Here is a 21,731-nt window from a genome sequence, read left to right on the forward strand (position 1 = left end):
CAAGTCGAATTATCCTAAGTTCGACTTCTATCGTTTTTACCACTCGCTAGAAAGTCACTCTCGTGTTTCGATAGTACGGTCTGCCTTAATTAATTGATTAATACATTGACAGTAGTACGCGCCTCTTCCGGCGATTAGTTAGTCCATTAATATACATTCCAGTTTTAGAGACATCCATTTTATTTCTTCTTTATCCTCTCTCCTAACTATTATGTAAAGTATTTTAAATCCTTTCTCTCATTAGTGGTGCCGAATGATGATGGATACAGGTATTTGATAAACTTTGGTTTCTAAATATGCAGAGGCTCCGGAAACTGTGTTTTTGTGTCTACAAAAATTGGTAGTACCTTCACTTTTTGTTGTAGATTAGGCTTGTTTGGACCGTTTTTCAACGGGTGCGTATCGATCGCTATATTTTTTTGATATAATATTAGTTGCAATAACGCTCATTTGATTAATTATTGTTTGACATAACAACAAATTATATATACTTACACATTATGTATAATTATTGTCTCTTATAATGATCATTATATCGAATAATATATATAGCCTCGGTTACAAATTCATTTACTTTAAAAGACACTGCACCTACTTAATCTTTCTGGTTTAACCCATTGGTTGACTGGTAGAGAATGCCTTAAGGCATTAAGTCCGCCATTTGTACCTTCATGTATTGTGCAATAAAGATTAAATAAATAAATAACATTTATAATAATCAAATGGTATAACGCTAATTTCATCTAAAGCACAGTGAGAATAACTATTTTTTATATAATGTATTAAGAGATATAATTCCAAATTTAATACAAGAAAAATTGGGTAGGTTAGAACTATACTGTGAACCCTAAAGAAACGAACTGCTATCACAAATGTAGGTTAGGTTTGAACTGTGACCCCTAAAGAAACGGATTGCTATCAGAAAAATAGGTTAGGTTAGGTTAGAACTATGATCCCTACAGAAAATGATATAAATTAGTTTAAGGTGGTTAAACAAAGCGCAATGTATACAAAAAATAAGTATATTTTTTACATTCAACTTTGCAATATCATTTTAAACTTAAATTAGAAGCCATTGCTCGCAGTAATTCATCTTCCTATTTGATTATTCTTGCTTTTTTGCGGCTTTTGACCATCTCTAATTTTTATACTGCTAGTTCGTTAGATAATATGAGTTGTATATTAAAAGTTAATTATACCATATGATTGTTATAATAAATAAGTGTTATATCAAATGTAGTATATACGAAATAAACGTTATACGTAATGATGAATATACAAAATAAGTGTATTTATTTTGTTGTTATATTAAATGTTAATTATATGTAATGAATGATTATACCCTTAAAAATATACCAAATGATGTTATATCGAATGAATATATACAAAAAAAAATTATACCAAACATTACACACCCTTTTTCAACGTCATCGTAATTTTAAATAATATGAAACTCTTACAAATTTTTCGTTTTGCACACAGCACAGGCACAATTTGACTCAGAGCTGCCGCTGCCATGTTTAACATTCATCAGTTCCTTGATTACATAGTCTGGTGAAGCCCGATCTCATACAAGCAGGTAATAGGTATTTTGAATCTGTGGCGTCTCCTCTGCCACTGCCAACGTCATGCCACAATGTTCTAACAGATGGCGTTAGCAAACTAGATCGCAATTAACTAGAACCCTACATTACGGAGTTCCGAATGTCAGTTACTATATATACAACTTTTGACCAACTCTCAGTCGACTTCGGTCCCCAGGCACAACACCCGCCCGGAGAGAGTACTCTGTTATACGCCTCTCTAATTATTTAGCTCTAGCCTGTAAACTCCTTTCAGAGAGCATAAATAATTCAAGTTAATTAAACATCTTTTTATCGAATTTTAATTGGTTCTGTATACTCGTACTTTGTAAAATACCACATATTTCCCACAATCCGCAAAGTTCAACGCCGCATCACTAAAATAAATGGACAGCTCGGAGCAGGGTGAAAAGCTGGAGGTATTTACTTCCAACACGAGCAATATACACTGGCCAGTTAACGCCTGTCGGCAGCGCGAGCTTCTGCCGTGACAGTGGAAAGTTACTGTCTTCACTTGCACGTTGCATTGCATGCAATAGTTTTGCATCGGCAACATTTTGAGATGCCGGCTACTTAACTGGTACTAATATATGTAACATATAGAAATATAAGGAAAGGAATGTAAATAGCACGAATATGGCACAACAACACACAGGACAAGTGAAGTCATATGTTACATCTTGTTGATGAAATTCAACATCTTGTAGCCTGATATTTTCTATCTGATATTTTAGTACTTTTAGCTGTACAGGCCGCGTAGCCAACATGCAAATCGCTTACGCTCCTTAGTGATCGAAACGCAACTGTTACTGTCGCACTAATATGGCAGAGTGAAAGAGAGACACAAAGCGATTTGTTGTCGAAGCGATAGCGATTGTCACCTTGGCTAGGCTGGCGGTTCTTCAGTTGCCCTGGTATGTTCATTTTAACTAATTTTGCCGATGTCAACAAAAGAAACACTTATTTCCGTCAGGTTATGGTTCAGGTCTGTCACTGTCACATAATTATGCGGCCGTGGCTGTTACTCACGTATCTATCCTAAGAGCTACTTACGAAGTGTCGCACTTTGATGGACGATGATTAAATCATCATAGTATTGATGGAAAAGTCCTACGAACAGGCTTAAGACAGCCACTTGACTAGCACACTCACCAACCTGTACAGTGTAACGTAGGCTTAACTGTGCGCGCGCCAGACAATCGATCTGATCGCAGATGGTGATATCGCTAGCGATACGATACAGAAACAGGTGCTGCCCATTGTTCGGCCAATTTAAATGTTAGCCGTTTATCTACAGACCACTTACTTCTACATGATGCATACAGGTAAGAAGACCATTTTACGATTACGCGATAGCGTATCTTCCTAAGTATGACAGCGCGCCCGCGATCCATCATTTCAGTTACCTCCTCGTTAACTAACTGCGTGCAAATTAATGAATTCAATTCAATAATTTATTGATAAAATAAAATTTCGTCAATAAAGTATCTTGTAACAAGTCATCATAGCATGTTCGATTTTTCCGATATGAGAATTTTGACAGTTCTCAATGGTATGACAACCGCGGCCACCATGTTAACGTTGATTTATTAGTCGATTACGTATGGTGCAAGCCTTTAAAGTAAAAAATTACTAAAGTTGACTTCCGGGGTAGAAAACTTGTTGGAGTAGAATATTCCGAACTGCAACAGAGTGGTTTACCCACTTAACAACTGCTCAGAATACGGTTTCGGTACGGAATCGCAGTGACATGCGATAAGCGTCACGATTTTATCGCATGCCTTCCATACCCACACCGCTGAACAAAATACGCTGACGCGTCGTAGTTTCGCATGAGGCACGCTACGGCGTGGCGTATACGATGAGCAGCGGTGTGGCCGATCTTTAACAAGGGCGTTTTTTCCTAATGCGGACTCTACGAGATGGAGTCTGTCCATTTAGCAAAGGACACAGCTGATGCTGTAATGCTTCTGTCCAACGCGGAGACAAGTGAGAGTTTCTTGGACTCTTATCTTCAATTGCATAATGTTTGCATTTAGTAACAAATATGCTAGATATGGAGTTCCCTTTCCATGGAAATAGCGCCATAGCGTGCGTAATAAGGTGACTTACACTTATTATTTATTAGCCTATTTGTTTTTGACGGTATCTGCAAAACCATTAACGTTCGTAACTGGGTTTAACATGTGGAAGCTGGGTTTAACATAAGTATAGATTTGTTTTTTTATCACTAAGCTACCTATTTATCTCGCCGACGCGTATTGGCAGACCAATTCCTTGTTGAGTACATATTTTAGAGTTCCTATGACCGCCTTCTCCCTTATTATACCAGTATAGTTGGCACGGGATACCTGCAGCAATCTTACTACCTTCTTAGACCTAAATAGACATTTAATGAAGATAAATAAAATAAAAATCCAATAAAATAAAAATAAATAAAAAAATACACAAAGTTATATATAATATTTGTTGTAAATATAAGCGTTTTTGTATACTATAATCTATTAAATTGTAAAAACGCAGTGAATGGATTTTGATAAAATATATCTAATACCTAGCACCGCTAGAAATTTCATTAAAAAAAACATTCAAATCAGTTCAACCGTTTAAGAGCTACAGTGCCACAGACTGACATCCAGACAGAAACACACAGGTCAAACTTATAACACCCCTAGTTTTATTTGGGCACAAACGGTACATGTTTCTTATAAACCAATACAGTTAATTGCTCATTAAAGAAAAACAAAATCACAACAATTACAAGCAAAAATGGAACTATACTTAAGTTTTGAAATATCAGTCCCACTTCAACCAAGTCCCCGGTCAATTTTTTCGCGATCGCTATCAACTCCATGACATCATACTGCACCAGTGACCTGAACCACTTCCTCAGAACGACAAGACTATAAATCAGCCCTCATTATCAAGCTTTAATAACGCAGTAAACATAATACTTCAGTATGATAGTAAACGGGATTTCTTAAACAGTTATCATAATGAAGGTGGCGTCCAGATGACAACTGCAGCGAATTAGTTCTGCAGCGTTGACGTGTGTCAATTTCCTTGATCTGTTCCGAGCGATTCCGTGTTACTGCCGGGATTTAACCCTTTTGACGCCAACGAAGGATATATCCGTGCCGTAGGTCCAACGCCAAAAACGGATTAATCCGTCACAGACTACAGAGCAACATAGACCTAAAGCAGTTAAGTGCAAATAGGCATTGTGCATAAAGTCCAATTTCAGTTTTAACACTTCGGATTTGTACAAACTTGTCAATTTAGGAATTAAGCAACGGTAAAATTATGATTTTGATTTGTAACAATGGTGGTGACATCATCAAACATGATAAAACCCCTTTATTTAATAAAGATTTAAAAAAAATAAACACTGGTGACGTGGCGTCCGAGTGACAGCTTTTGTGTTTGACACGGAATCGTTGGTTAAAAGTTCAATCTGTCATTTTAGTAAGTAAATTGTAAGTGATAGCGCCCGCGTTAAGGCCACAGCAGTAATGCCACTACAGTAGGGTCAAGGAGGGAACAGTGGCTCGGTAGAAAATAGCCAGGTACAGTGGCTCAACCCGCGCTTATATGGCTTGAGCTAGTGTACCCGCCGTATCCGCTATTTCCTACCGAGTCACTGTTCCCTCCTTGACCCTAATGCAGCTGCAGTTGCCATCCGAAAGTCATCTTAATGCGGATCCGGACACCGCTCCGGTATGATGTCCGGTAAGACAGTAATACTGTTACGCTCGCACACAAGAGCGGCATGCTGATCGGTATCCAATTTTAAAACCTAACGGAGATAAGTTTTGTACTCTTTTATTGTGACAAAAGTTTGAAATCATAAGAGGAAAAAATGTTAGGACACTTTCTTCTAAGAAGTACCAATAAAGGTATACGTTATTTCCCTATTGCTCTTATCAGAAATTGTCCGGCTACCGTATATACCCCCATTTCATTTACCGTGGGGGGATGGTGCCGTAGATGCTGGCAGCATTTCCTCGTTTAGAAAACTAAATTTATGTTTAGTTACTACGATGTCCTAATATGTTTAAAAAAACAATATCCGTGGAATCCCACTTTTAGAACTGACTTTCCAAGGTCCAATGTGGTTATTTTTTGTCTTAAACTTGTAAGTAACTTGGGAAAATAAACACACTGTACACACATAATAAATATAGTGGAGAATTTTAAAAGAGGCCACGTGTGTCACGTTGACTTGGTTAATTAAATGTTGATGGTATCGCATATTGGTTTGGGGGTACTTTCGAATTTTGACCAGCCTCGGCGCGAGGTCTCGCCAGCGTTGGAAGTTCATCCGGGGCTTAAGTTATATACTTAAGCCAACGAACTAGAATAACTATAGAAGTCTGACTAGAGCTCAAAGCAGTACGCGAGCGTGTAGCGGTACGCGAAGCGCGGCCATCGTGAACGCTACTCGCACTGTTAGTGCTTGAAAAAGGAGACCTAGGCCCTCCAAAATATGTCGCGCGAGTGACTAAAAACACGTCAATTAAACCATATAGGTGTTAGTATAACTCATGACAGCTTAACTTTGGTCAATAAATTTCTTTTTTAATAAGCTTTACTTTGTTTGCTACCATCTACGATTGTATCCAAACATTTTGATTAAGCACCCTTACTCAGCGTAAATTACCTAACATAATATATTTACCTCCGTCCAATAAACATAACGAACAATTTGCAGCAGCAAATTGAATTGCCCAAAAACAGCTACACGCGAACGTGCGCAAAACATAATTTGCTAGTAACTTACTAAACAACTTATCTTACGATTTTTATGCTATCGATTAATAACTTACAAATGTACACAATAGAGTTTATTTTACAAAATAATGTCTTAGGAACATACAATATTTGTTAAGAGATCGGTCGAGTTTCGTAAGAAGTTTTTGTAGTACTCGTGTAATTTATTACGTGATCCTATTTTCTAACGGATTGTCTAATAAGCTTATTAAATTTAGTTTTTTGTACAATTACGCTTGTCGCCTGAGGTATTCAGTTTAAATGTGCGAAGTTTGACTTGAGACTATAAACACCAAACATGTCTTTGAAATTTTATTTTCTTCCGGAAAACCCTGATAATGCAAAATATTGGTAAGTATTAATTTTATTGAGGCCCAAAACCCATGGATTATATGTGTTCCCAGTGCAACCAAAAGTGGCAGTTGACATATCTAATGATATGTTTTGTTTCTAAACGATTTCAGCACCATCTGCGTAAGTTTACAACTTAGAAAACCGTCCTCTATCTTGATATGAACACATAGTTAACAAGTCTATTTTCTGTGTTACTAGTAACAATCTTTTTTTGAAATGTTACATATGCTAAACCGATGGCCAGACATGAAGCCCCAATTACTCCAGACAGTAGATCTGTGTCAAACAAGCAGCCGACCCACAGGGGCGCGACATTCTACCAACCTAGTCGAAAAGACCTTAAATCACATTTGTGAATGTTGAAGATAAGACCTTTTGGATTAACAGGGTAGTATTACTGTCTGTCGCATTAGCGCACGCGCTGGATGCTGTTTCCAGCGTTAATCGATAGCAGACGAGCATTCGCCTCAAACAAATCAATACGTAGGCCCTATACAACTTATAAGTTTTTAATTTTGAGCTGATTAAAGCGGGACCGAGTAATAGTATCTAAGCTAAAGCTAGCCCCTATAACCTCTACAGAAATTGAAAAATCTTTTAGCCAGCTGAAATGGATTTATCAGCCAAAACGGAGACGCTTAACGTCCGAAAATATGGGACAAATTCTGGTCGTTTACTTTAACAATAGTAAATGGGACATTCACGAAGAAAAAAATTGGGGATGAGTAAAATTATAAAATTGACTTGTCTTGTCTTAAAAACGAAGAAGAGTACATGGAGTTATCATTAAATTATTTTTTTACTCTTAATAAAAACATATTTTTACAAGCAAACCCTTGAGTGATCACTAGTATATAGAACTAGCGTCGATAGTTGAGTTTATCGATACAAGAACTCCCTACTTGTCAAACAATTTTGCCCCACGGATTTCTATGTCTGGTTATGTCTGACCATACGCTGAGGGGTGGTGAATATGTAGGTGATACTGAACAACTTTTACTATGTCATACATTTCTGCGAATCGCAGAAACATCCATAATCTTAAGAAGACCAATAGTTGACCGAACTTACGTGGTGGAAGATCCTATGATTACAGGCTTCCGTGCGTCGAATGTTCGGTTGACATTGGGAATAACAGGCCAGCTCCTGCGCAGCGAAACTATAAGCGCATTGGGTAAATATTGAAGTTGTGCGAATGTGATATGGCATTTATTAACTGTCAAATCCCTGGGGACCTAATGAAACAATAAGAAATAACATTTAGCGAATCAGCTGCTGCTGTATGGTGCACAATAAAGAATATTTACTTACTTAGGTACTTACTTACTTACTACATACAGGGTATTTATGTAGTCACCTGCCATAGTTTACGGGGTTAATATATGCATAGGTCATACTGAGCAACTTTTACTATGGGACCTACCCCGAAATCGCAAAACTCGGTATATCAATACCTGTATACTAAGGTATATCAATAATGTATATACTCTATATAGGCCTGGAAAATGCCGATATTTCTCCTTATACCCTCGGTGGTAAGTAACAGAGCCAATAAAATCCCGACGCTATTGGCAAGGTTAAGGAAAACCTTTTAAAAAGCCTGATTTGTTTTGATTGTGAGGGGCTAGGGTAGCTCAACAACCTCTCCACCTGGTCATCTCCTGGACATTCACTAAAAGTCGATTAATATTTCGTTCCTTGCGAGCAACTGAACAGGTAGGCATCCCAGTAGGTAGCGGGTTCAAGTCCCTCTAAACGCATTTCTTTAAATATCCCATGTTTTATAGCAGTGAATCGTTTTAGTCACTTAATTTGCAAAATGTAAGAAAACTATTGTACATCCTATTGTACAATAACATTCGAAAGCCAAATCTTCCATCTGAGCGCACTCCTTCTCACTTCATCGCCAGCGGTCCGTGGCCGTTTGTCACGACCGATATCTCGTGATTTATCCCCGCCCGACGATCGGTAAAGGATTTGTCGAGAGGCGAGATGAATTGCTTAGCCGCGATATATGCAGTGTTGTTATTTCTCGACTCTCTTATCGATAAAAGAGCGTGATATTGCTTTTTTCACAGCGAAATGTTGTATCTACAAATTGCTAGATAAAATACACCGTATTCTAACTGTAAAACATTACAATTCAATTCCAAATGAACGCTATTAAATATTTATCATTCAAAATCATGACTCATCCACCAGCCAGGAAACCACTCATAATTTCCATTCCACTCTCTCATCAGTTTTTGAAGTAGAAACATTGAAAGCCTTTGCGTGCTGGTGCTGCTTGTGTGGTGAAAATTATTACTTCAGACCAATGAAATCAGGTATAGTGTGTAAAGTCCTATCCCCAATCAAAAACTAGACTAGATTGTTCGATATGTATTAGATATTTATAACAGAAACAGAACTTTATCTTTTACAAATTACTTTAAACAAAATCTTGTAAGATCATTTTACGAAGAAACGAAATGTATATCCACGATAATACTCGTAAAACTATTATTATAAAATCCCTAAATAAAATAGGCCATATAATATACGTACTTACGTATAACACTTAAAGTACTTATCCAGCCTTCACAATTCTAAACACTCATCAGACAATTTATTGTACCCCACTATCTGCAAGACATGGATTCTTTGAATCCACCTTTCCCTTTAAATAAAGCTTGTATCTAAGATGCATCTACACAAAAGGACAATGAAATAGTTCCAACGAAAGTACACCAAGAATTTAAATGCGGGGACTGGTTCTAGTAGAATAAGATCGTTTGGTCTTATTTCAAGTTTATTCTTTTTTAGCAAAACCTGGTACTGGTCGCGATATTTATTTGTTGGCAATAAGATAACATGCACGCATAAGAGTACGCATACAAATGTAATTGATGGGTCCTTAAATACATATCATAAATAAAATCATAATGTTGGTGTCAATTTCTTAGAGAATTGTAATTTTCTCGGTAAATTACTGATGTGTCCGTTTTTGTTACAGGTATGATCCAGTTTGTTTTGTAATTATTTTATTGATGGTAAGCGGAAAATCTTAATTACAGTAATAACTAACGATATGAACCTTAAACTAATGCACTTATACTTAATTATGGTTAGCCAACCGAAATATAAAACATCTTATCGATCATTGACATATATTTAAGGACAGGCCTTACGGGCACTAAGAATGGTGCTAGTTCAGTGGTGTCACTCACAAATTCTAGCTAATCGTGCGGTCTAACGCAACTAGTTGCGACCAATCGCGCGCGTGATGCGAACTCATCAACCAAATGCGTTATAGCGTTAGACCGCACGACTGGCCCCATTTTTATTGCCCGTAAGACACGTCTTTATATATATATCAATGTTATCGACATTTATGATGTCAATTACTTTTTTTACCTATGGTAAAACGTGAATATTCTGTTACTGTATTTTAACATGAACACTTGTCATCAATTGCGGCTCATCCTATAATCCACGTAGTTTTGAAAGTTGTCAAGCTAGCCATACGGTGGTGTACCGATATGGTGGTTGAAATCGACCTAGCTCGTCCGCTTTATGGAAGAAGCTTTATTAAGTTCTTCCTCAAAAGTGCTTATACCAATTTTATCTTAATCACATTGCACTATCTTTTATAGTCAAATCAAAAAGATAGAGTTCGGTATAGGGTTTCAAACACCTTGAATTTTGCATATCATTAGACATGCACATATGTATGTAGATAAAATTTGTGTGTAATACCTATCCAAACGTAATACTTGGTAGTGTCGGTAATTCTGTGCACGCTTGAAGGCTTAGGAATCTTCCAATTCTTATTCCCCTGGAACCTTACATTATCCGGGATCAAAGTTGTCTGGGACCCGTCTTTCTCACTACGTCTAGACGAAGATTTTTGCACTTATACCGCTAGGTTTAAAAAAAAACATGTATAACAAACTATTTTTGAAATAAAAGTTAAGAATTTTTAGACAACTGCAGAGCAGCTGCATAGTTAGTCTGATCACGAGATAAAATGCAGACACCCGACATTTTTAAGATGACACCTTTGTCGCATCTGGTTTAGAGGACCTTTTTATTATCAAATGAGAACATTGTTCTCATTACTCTAAATTGGCAAGCAAGTACAGAATTTTATTTTAATAAAATAGCTTTATGTGAACAAGCGCAGCTCGCAGGTTCGGGTGCGGTTTAGTAAAACACGACCGAAGAGAGTGTTTTAAATCGACACGAGTTGCGAAATGCCTATTCGTACATGTATCGTACAACATTTCACAGTACATATGGCCCTATAAATTTTTGACATAGTTACGTAAGTAATGTGCTAATTATCACACTAGTGCGGTGAAGTAGCACCATAAGTACTGTAAATTATATTGTAATTCATAATTTATAATTAATTTATTGATTGCTTTTGTGGGTATACAATATTAGGTCTTATAGCTAGAAAACAGTACGTTTACCACAAACCCTGTCAGGGCACTGCATTATTATAAATAAATAAATAATTGAGGACATTATTACACAAATTGACTAAGTTCCACAGTAAGCTCAATAAGGCTTGTGTTGAGGGTGCTTAGACGACGATATATATAATATATAAATATATATAAATACTTAAATACATAGAAAACACCCATGACTTAGGAACAAATATCCATGCTCATCACACAAATACACGCCCTTACCAGGATTTGAACCCGGGACCATCAGCTTCGTGAGCAGGGTCACTACCCACTAGGCCAAACCAGTCGTCATATTATGTACTTATAAAATAAAAATGTAGCATGCAATATCTACAACATCTATCATGCAGAAAGTTTACATATTTATAGGCTCTTAAAATGATTATTTAGACTCATTAAAGTTATAGTATTCATTACTTAATAATAAAAACAATTGGTAACAAGTAAACCTTTAAGCTTTTTTAAAAACAAAGTCCTTGTTTCTATTTTTTTTATATGTTCTGGTAGCTTATTGTAAATGTTTACACATATATGATGTGTGCCTGCACTAACAATTTGTAATCTAGTGAACGAGCTTACTAGCCTATCTGTATTTCTCAGGTTTTGACACAAACTACAATCGTCTTTTGCTTGCCTAAATAGCTGTTGATTATTCCTTACCTACAAATTTACACAGTTCAAAAATATAATTGAAGCTAAAGTTAAAATTTTCAAACGAATAAAATGTGGTCTACAACTTTCCATACTACTAATATTTACTAAAATCCTTATGCATCTTTTTTGGAGTTTAAATGCGCTATCAACATGCACGCTGTTGCCCCATAATATAAGACCATAGCGTAACAATGAATGAGCATAAGCATAGTATGCAATAGTGGTGGTATGTAAATTTGTACATTTTTTAATTCACAAAGTGCAAATGTAAACCTAGCCAGTTTTCCCGATACTTTTTCTATGTGGGCTTTCCAGTTTTGTCCAGAGTCGATCTCAACTCCTAATAGAGAACATGAGCTAACCGTTGCTATTTGATTATTATTGTAGACATACTCAATGTTTAAGGGTTTTTTTGACGAGGTATAATCTGGATCAACTATGTCTTAGAAACGTTTAGCATAAGATTATAATCACTAAACCAATTTGTTATCTGGTCAAAAAATAGTTGTAACTGTATGTCTAAATCTTCCCTATTGCTACACTTAATAACGGCAGTTATGTCGTCTGCGTAGAGGATGCACTTATGATACAAAACATTAGGTAAGTCATTTATGTATAACAAAAATAAGATACATCCTAACACGCTACCTTGTGGTATAGAATTATTTCTTATTTGGTTACTAGATCTAACAACACTGATCATATTTTTTTCGAAATCGTGATACTCGACTTCTACAATTTGCTTACGATTTTTCAAATATGATGAAACCCAATCATGAGCATAGCCACGAACTTCTAATTGATGTAGTATATTCAAAATAATTTGGTGTGTCACTTAGTCGTATGACTTGCTCATGTCAAGTAAAACGGCGTACTTCTTTTCATTTATTATATTTAATATTTCATTTTGGAATTGGTATTGGTCGATCTTTTCTTTCGAAAACCGTTTTGGCTGTCATGAACGATATTGAATTTGTCGCAAAAATCTTGTACATAGTTTGTAGAAATGTTGAAGGTTGGTTTTCCACGTATGAAGTAAATAAAGAAAAATAAAAAGTTAAGTTTTTCGGATATCGCAAAAAAAAAACAAAGAATTCCATCTATCCTCAGCCAATAAAGAGATACATTTCAGATTCCTTGACGTAAATTAGTATGTATGTAAACACATTCACGTTTATTTTATATTCTTTATCACAAAAAACTTCCGCGATAAAATCGAAATTAAAGGGCAGATACCTACAGCATAAAACAACGTTCGGACTGCGTCCTACTTGGTCCGTCGATGTCGAAAATTTGCTTACACATTTGCACCTTTTCCCATTGTAATAAGGCTAAAACGTGTACATCTCTTTGACGTGGAGTTTAACCACATCCATTTACTTGACCCATTGTTGCCAGTGTAACGAGAGAAAAAAGGTTTTCGTTGTTCGACGTGCATGCGCTTGCACAATGACCATAAACAAAACACTTTGGTATTCCGATTCGCTCCAATTTTGAATATCGAACGACCAGTTTGTGTGTTTCGCGCCATTTTTATTGATCTTTTTCGATGATATTCGTTAAAGCCTGTTACTACGAATTGCCATTTTTTGTACATCCCTAAAATGCATAAAAATGCTTAAATTAAGCTCCATAGATTGAAGTGCCGTTAACTACTTATACGATTCAGTTGAGAAAATTATATTTATGGGGATTACATTTTTTAGTTTTTGGTTGAGTTTTACATTTATAAATTACCTGTATGCATTATCTACTATTATACTCAAAAAATCCATGCTTATTTATTATCGTAAATATCCTTAACGACCAACTTTTCCCTTCGAAACGAATCATAATTCAACTCGCTATAAACGTAAATCAAACGATTCCACGTTTCTACTTCCAACTCATTAAATGCTTCAGGCATTTTATTAGACAAGTCACTCAGCGCCGTGATTACAGGTTTAATGTACGATAATTAAATTGCATTATCCAATCAAATATATAGACATTCAACGTCGTTATCTCCGATCTATCGTCTGAGGGAGCACTTATTAGGACTTCCGTGTAACGTTCAATAGATCGGTATTAAAATAAGTCGTGCCAAGTTGCCACGGTGGCTAAAAATATTAATTGAGGCTTTGCAATGACGTCAGCGTCACTCCATTATAATATGTATATTTCTAGTAAGGCTGTAAATTTACCTATGACACGTCTCGTTCTCATGCAAAAGCTTATAACGCGGACTGCATCTTTTGAATTTTAATATATAACCCTTCCGCTCAAATAGTTACTAAAAGGAAGCAATGACTGTTTTTATATTTAATTTCGAAAAATGTAGTACATGTTTTTCAATCATTGCAGTAAACAGTCGAATTCTGTTTTTTCGGGTTTCCAAATTTTCATACCACGTAGAAGGTATACCTATGGTACTTGGATACGGTTTAAGTGAACAATGTACATAAATTTCACTACTTTCTAAAGTTTAATATTTAATTCCTCCTGTTCAAAAGTTACCTTTGTCTTGCCTTGAAGTTTAATATCTCTCTATTTAAAAGCGTGGTCTAATAGTTAAGCAAGGATACAAATTTTAAGGTCTTACAAATCCGCTTTTGTTTTACCAATCGAATCTGCATAGCAAATGCCATCCAATTTTGCATCTACCATGAACTTTTTCACCTGCACCGTTGACCTTTGTGAAATAAAACTATTGCGCCGTGTGATTTTGTACTTACCTGCCATTGTTCTGAAGATAGTCGTATCTATTACATTGTTCTCAGCGGGAGATCGATCAAGTTTTTGCGAAGCATTTGTAGCAAACAACTTTTTACCGATGACAAGATGTTGGCGCCACGGCATATAAGTCACGTATTGCAATTGCAAAACAAATAAATACGCAAATAATAATGGGATTGGTACTGACGCTCTTGTGTTCCTTACCGAAGGATCGTGTAACTTTCAAACAAATATAAGCTCTTTAGACCACGACAGCTAAATTCGTTGTTACGTATCTGAGAACTTACTTTAGCTGGAATTCAAGTTTTTCTTAAACATTTAAAGAGGGATGGTGATTAAGCGATGGGTGATTAGTTATTAAGTTAAAGCAAAAAAGTACCTACCTAAGCATTCTGGTATTTGGAATTCGAAGAACTGAATGCCTGCATTTCACCAAGGAATAAGGTAAGGCACATTTACAAACACACATAGGTACAATTCGTGTATTTATTTAACCCAAATGTGGAACAGGATGCCTTAAGTCTTCTTTGATATGTCGCAACAAACTCGCGTGGCATATTATGCTGCTCATTCAGGAAGCCCTTATTGAAATCACAAAGTTTGTAAGAACAAAGCACTGATTAAAATCTACAGCCGTGAGAAACGCTATTAAATTCCACGCTAAGGTTGCCGGAGCAAATCGTCAGTCCTAAATAGGAGCCAGTGACATCATGTCCACGCACCTCTAAAGGGCAGTGAAAGCGAAGGCAATCAAATTTTATGATGAATTCAATGCGAAAGCCTGCGTTATGGCGTACATTAGAGTAATGTGACAGTAAATTTAATATCCACGTGCAGATTGCAGTTATTAATGCGTTTACATATTGCATTAATATTCGTAATCTGTGCATAACGTTGATGCGCTTACCAAATATGATATGTGCGCGATTTTAATCAAATGAATACATACCTTATGTATTTTGTTGCTAGGTAACTAATAGGTATTTGTTAATCAAAAATCCAGCACATACACATTGATGTTATAGTTTCCTTTTTCTATATATTTCCTCTGCTTGGGCTGGCTACTTAGATACCTATAACTACTTACCTCCATGATACAGGAAACAATTAATTGCATATCAATATACTAAGTAACGAGCAAGTGAATTGAAACTGGATTTTAGAAACGGAACAGGAGTTTAGATGAACAATATATGAGCTTACAAATTTTGAATGAGATCCTAGAAAAAATCTAACGTTTATGTTTTCACTTCGTGTTTTTCACTTTAAAATCATGAATAAAAATACCTTGTTAAATTTTATACCACTGAAAATAAAAACAGGTGTATAAAACTGTAAGTACCTACTAATACTTACTGTCAACAATAGGTTTTAATGAACGTATTGGTGGAATGTATACAATTGTATCAGGTAAATGTTAATTGAAAGTATGCAATATAAAACATGAAATTGCATACCTAATGTAGCATATGACCACCAACTTTCTAGTAAACCACGGTATAATTATCAAAACCATATCAACCGCGCTTCTATATACGGAAGAACCGAAAAGGGCCAGACACGATGCGCGGGACTATAAGGACAGCGAAAGTGACTCTCACGCACTCCTCAGTCTACGCTAAATTAGTTTTGAGATCCTTCAGCAGTTTACGATATGCTTATGAACTTTTCGTGTTAATTAGCTAATAGCATCTACCGTGTCTCTTACATTAGCCTCTTATGACTTCAAAAGTTAGTTAAATAGAATTAGATTATCGGTCGTTTTTCGATGAAGGTATGCACCGTGAGTGTGAAACACAGCCACGAAGAAATTCGGGGTGCTTAGCCTTCGTGCCAATTGTTAACGCTCCATAGCATAGCGTGGTCATCTCTCTTTATCACTCTTTCATATTAGTGCAACAGTCACAGTTGCATTTGTTGGCTACGGAGCGTTAACGATTGACACGTTGGCTGCGTGGCCAAGAGGTGTATGTATATAGTCCCCAACCCGCTTTGGCCTGTAGCCTAATCAGTCTCGTGCACAAGTGGAGGTCTGATGTGTCGAACAGTGGGACGGTGTAGATGGTCTGAATTATTATGTTATATTAATTTCCGTACTTAAATAATAATGGTACTATGTGATGTGAGTAAATAAAATACCTGAATAGTCCATCCGACTTCTGAATCACCCCAAAAATACGTCAACCGTAGCGGCTCCCAAGAAACAGCCGATGACCGACAGTTGAATCCTGACTTACCTAATATGAAAGTAATGTATTTTCCATGGGCTCGCATTGTGGCCTCGGTTCGACCACCCACCCGAAATTGACTACGCATAATATTACCATCAGTTATTAAAACACACGCGCGGGACATGAAATAAGATGACTTTTAAAGTGATTTTATTATTTATGCCCTGAACGTTTCCGCGTCTGTCGATTTTACTTCTCGATGATATATGGACGTATTGGAGATAGCTTACTGATTGTTTATTGAATTACCTGCACTCAAATATAAAGCAACAAAAGAGTACGAAATAATTTATTATGTGTGCTGTGAAATAATTTTATTTCTCCAGTTCCGTATTGCGCTGTCGCTTTTCATCTTTTATCTTACGAAAACTGAAAGGGACAACGAGTATCTATCATAATACTCGTTCATATAACTGAGTTATTGACGATCACCTAATACATAGTATTTCTAGTATTAGGTGATCGTAATTATGCCATCGCATCATTGAAGCCAAGGACCACAAGAAGGAAAGTTCTGATATGTTTGGCACGTACGACGTTATTCATCTGATTGATAACAGTGACAGCTCATGACGTGTCTAGACAGTGTTGTGTAAACTATCGAGAATAGGTGTGTTCTTTGTTACGATGAAATGAAATGAAACTTAAGTGACTTCGACACATTAATTCGGAAATTATTAAAACTTTCTTTACTATTTCTATGGTAAAACTTCGTCACTAATTGCTATTATGAAATCATCATTTTCACATTAAAACAAAAACGTAAACAAAGTGTTTAAGAATCGATTACAAGTTTATTATTTTAGAAAAGTGTTTGATGATTTGAGTACAAAACTAAATATAAACAATTATGCAGTTTATATTTAGTTTTGTAGTAGAAAATGTCGTCACGATTCTTTTTCCTGCGTGTGATCTTCGGCTCAAGATGAGTTCTCCGAACCAACAATACAGCTGTGGGCAGATTCTGTGAACTACGACTAAGTAGACAAATATGATTTTTTTAGACTGAATTTATTTACGTAGTGTAGAAGTACAAAGGAATGGTGTATTTCCTGTTCTTTAGTATTGGAAACACCTAGTATTTATGTATGCGGACTACTTGCTAAGTGAAAAAATGTGAATTAATAGGAACGAAGAATTCGTTTGTGACTACATACAACACAAATGTTATTAAGAAGGAAGACCCAACGTAATACTCGTATCTAGTGAAACTGACTTTTAATAAATTGAAATTCAAAGATCCTAAGTCAAGCTTTGGCAGTAATTAACAGACTATTACCATTTTGGATCGAAAAAAGCAAAAAGATGATCGATTGTAATGTTATTCCTGACCCGAGGTGTTCTTGTTTTTGTAAATACTTTCTGTACCCTTTACTTATTATTTGTATTTCATTACTTTAGCGATAAATTACATTTAAAGTCAAGATAATCAACGTCAAGCACACAACACCAAACCATACATCACCATCATACGTCGCCATACGGTTTTGCTTGCGCAACCAGTAGCCAACAATAGTTGAAATAGACACTCAAGTCGTAAACGGCATTTTGTAATAGTTTATTACGGGATATTAACTAAAGCATGGCGAGCTATAAATAAATTGTCAAAACGGGCGTCTCAAAGTAGCCAAGTGACTGCCTTTTTAAGAGCATTGCGCATGGTGCTTTGTCATTGTCAGGAATACACACTTGAACTGATATAAAAGGCTTTCGTTAGTCAGTTTACTTTTGTAAGCCTCCATTTATTAAATTTCCGGCGGTTTACTATTTGTACATACACATAACAGATACATAACAGAAACACGGCCTTACCAATACAAAATTATACGCACCATTATCGAAAAACAACTATCTTGCCTTTTTCGTTATAGTTTGTTTTACTACCTAAGCAGCAATTTTCAAACAAAACAATCAGAACGGAATCCACTAATCTAATCCATTCGCTAGTAAACTTCAACGGCATTAAACAACTTAAACGTTCTATAAGTGACCCGACGGAGAGATAACCAAAAAGATTGGGGGATAAACTTGGTCTATTATTAGCGCGTGGCTGAGTAAGGAATGGCCTTAGATTCCACCGTGAAAGCGAAAGTCTGAGGAATGTCAAGAACTCGCATCCTTTTCGGTGGCTATGTCACGACATTGTACGGTCCAGTCCACTTGACACTGCCTAAAATTATGACTTAATTTTAAGGTAGATTCTAAAGCGTACGGGTCCTCCTGATCCTAAGCAGTTACCGCGAGAGTATAGGTATATATACTCTTTTAACTCCAGAAGTACCACGTGTGCCTTGTCCACCCTATACCGGTAGACTTATTTCTAAAAGAACCCTTACTGCGGCAAGACACTCAGTGCGGGACCGTTTAGGACCCGAGGTATAAGGATGAACGACCTTTATTCATCATGATGAGCCTATACGTCCCACTTCTTGACGCAGGCCAGAAAGATGATGTGTTTCTTTATATATAAGTGTATATATTACTTCGGCCTTACTTTGACTCTTATAATTAGAATGTAAACGCAATTTGCATGATGCTTTTAAAGATTTTACGCTTGGCTGCTCAAGCATAGGTATCACATATTTTAAAAGTAGCAGTTAAATGCTAATTTTCAAATTTCCTTTTGTTACACAATATATATTCAAATGAAAAAGTCACTGTTGATTGTAGCATCATTTTGATTCCTTATTACAACTTGATGTTTTCTATCGCATGTCTGTTATAACATTATGCAAAATATTAGTAGTTCATTCATTGTTATTAAAAACCAGAATAATTAACTTACTACAAATTTTGACACTTTAATCTTGAAGTAGCTTTACGCCCAACTATAATAATAACCAGCCCAAAGGACCAGAAGGCACAAATCAATGGCTACCGAACGGACACAAACAACTATCGCTTTCTTCATGACTTATGACCATCATTCGGTCAGCGGCATCAGTGATTAATACGGAATTGATAACGCTAATAAGTTAAGCGTTTCGCTCAAAGTGGTTGCAATCAATATAACTGGTTTTTGACACAAATATGTATAGAACAGTCGCGGCCTTAAACGTGGGAGCGACATGGTATCAATTTGTCGAACTTGTTTTAATCGGGCGGCAGTGTCATTAACTAATAACTGTTACGATAAGGCTCGGACTATATGCATCCGGATGTCTTGGACTCGCTGACCAGCTATGAAGTAGCCGTAGCTTCAATTCAGCTTGCCATAGGTCCGGTTTGAATCTGGACAAAGGGTATAGCCGGGTAAGCATGGCTAAACTGCCCTTAGCGAAAAAAATAATTTCGTTTTACTGGATTATTAACCTATATATATATATATATATATATATATATATATATATATATATATATATATATATATATATATGTAGCGCTTTCACCCAAAATTTAGCCTCAAATGCTTCAGGTTTAAAAAAAATTAAATCATTTTTATTTTATTACAGCCAAAGTACTAATCCGATTTCTTTGTAATTTGGTACCATGCTATGGCTTGTATCGTGGTAACCATTCTACAAAATTACTAGATACTACACTACTACAAAACCAATACTAACTAGTAACTTCTTATATTGCAGATGTGAGTATTCCGAGCTTCTATGAAATACGGAGTTGGCATTATTAGTCAATTTATAATGAAAATTATATTAGAGTTCTAGATAGAGTTACATTTTCAGTCATTCTTTGAAACATTGGCTTTGCTAATTATTAAATTAACTGTTTTGTAATTATTTTCTGCAGGTCCAGACTTTCTTTGATAGTAAATAAACAGTCAAGTAAGTATTAATTATACCAAGTAATTAGAAGCTGTGGGTGTGGTCAATAATGTAACTAGTAGTGGTATGGGAATATCTTAGGTAATTCGTAATTTGATTAATCTATATTTTATAGACGTATTAGACGTCCTTAGGTACTTTACTAGTAAAAGCGTGTTATATAAACATTCATTTAGAATACTTAATGTGTAAATTACTACTGTGAAAATGTCTCTACTGATTCAAAAACATTTAGCACCTTTATTACAAAGTAGCTAAATGTAAGTATCATTCTAAAATTTAAAAAACTCAACGGATACATTAATTTACGAGTAAGCAATGACCAAAAAGAACAGATTTCGAATTTTATTACACAAGTCCAAAATCGTACATTAATGAAGTTTTATCAATATGATCCGATAAAGTTTTATAAATTGTGATTTTAACACATTATCTTAAAATCCTTTTAGGCGGAATACGGTAGCATATCTGGGCATGATTCTGCCTTGCGGAAAATTTATGTCCTGTTTATTTAAATGACGCCAGTTTGCATACAATCTCGGTGAAAGCTGGCCATTGGTTTAATCAGTTGGCTTTTCGTGCGTGCAGCCGATATCTCAATCCGACTGAGTTGTATATTGATTTCCTTGACGCTGTTCTATGAACTTGTATTGTCTGTTGTGTAAGAATGATGGAGGCAAGTGCGTGCCGGACCGACGCGCGATGTTGCATAGATCGATAAGTCAATACCTACATAACTCACGTTAAAATAAAATTTATATTGCTTTTTGTATGTACACACACTAATGTTTTTAAATAATGCAGTAATAATTGTGTTACATAGGCGAGCGTTCCCAACAAATAATTTAATTTAATTTTGATAGGTTGGTGTGGTTTATTTTATTAAAGTTGCTGATTGATTTTCTGTCATTTTATTTGATGGTCGTCCGTTCCGTACGTTTTAATTTGTCATACTACATATAAATAAACTTAAACCGCAACATACTTTACTGTTAACAACGAACACAAGACGCATGAATACATTATAAATTAACCTTTAACAATTACACGTTAAATCTTCTCTTTCGATGTAAATACGATGTTCACGAAATGTCGATAAATTATTCTCTTTTGCGGCGCAATATCATGCTAGTGAATCAGTGGCTGGTACCCCATACATAGTGGGATCGTGTATTGACAGGT

General features: G+C 35.9%; 1 protein-coding gene across 11 annotated transcripts in view; it reads left to right on the forward strand.

Annotated features, from left to right (window-relative positions):
- The window catches only part of LOC133521156 (rho GTPase-activating protein 23), a 418,099-nt gene that overhangs the window by 152,651 nt on the left and 243,717 nt on the right, over positions 1–21,731 (forward strand). The gene's annotated exons all lie outside the window — the stretch shown is intronic.

Source organism: Cydia pomonella, chromosome 9, assembly GCF_033807575.1.
Source record: "Cydia pomonella isolate Wapato2018A chromosome 9, ilCydPomo1, whole genome shotgun sequence".
Taxonomy (NCBI): domain Eukaryota; kingdom Metazoa; phylum Arthropoda; class Insecta; order Lepidoptera; family Tortricidae; genus Cydia; species Cydia pomonella.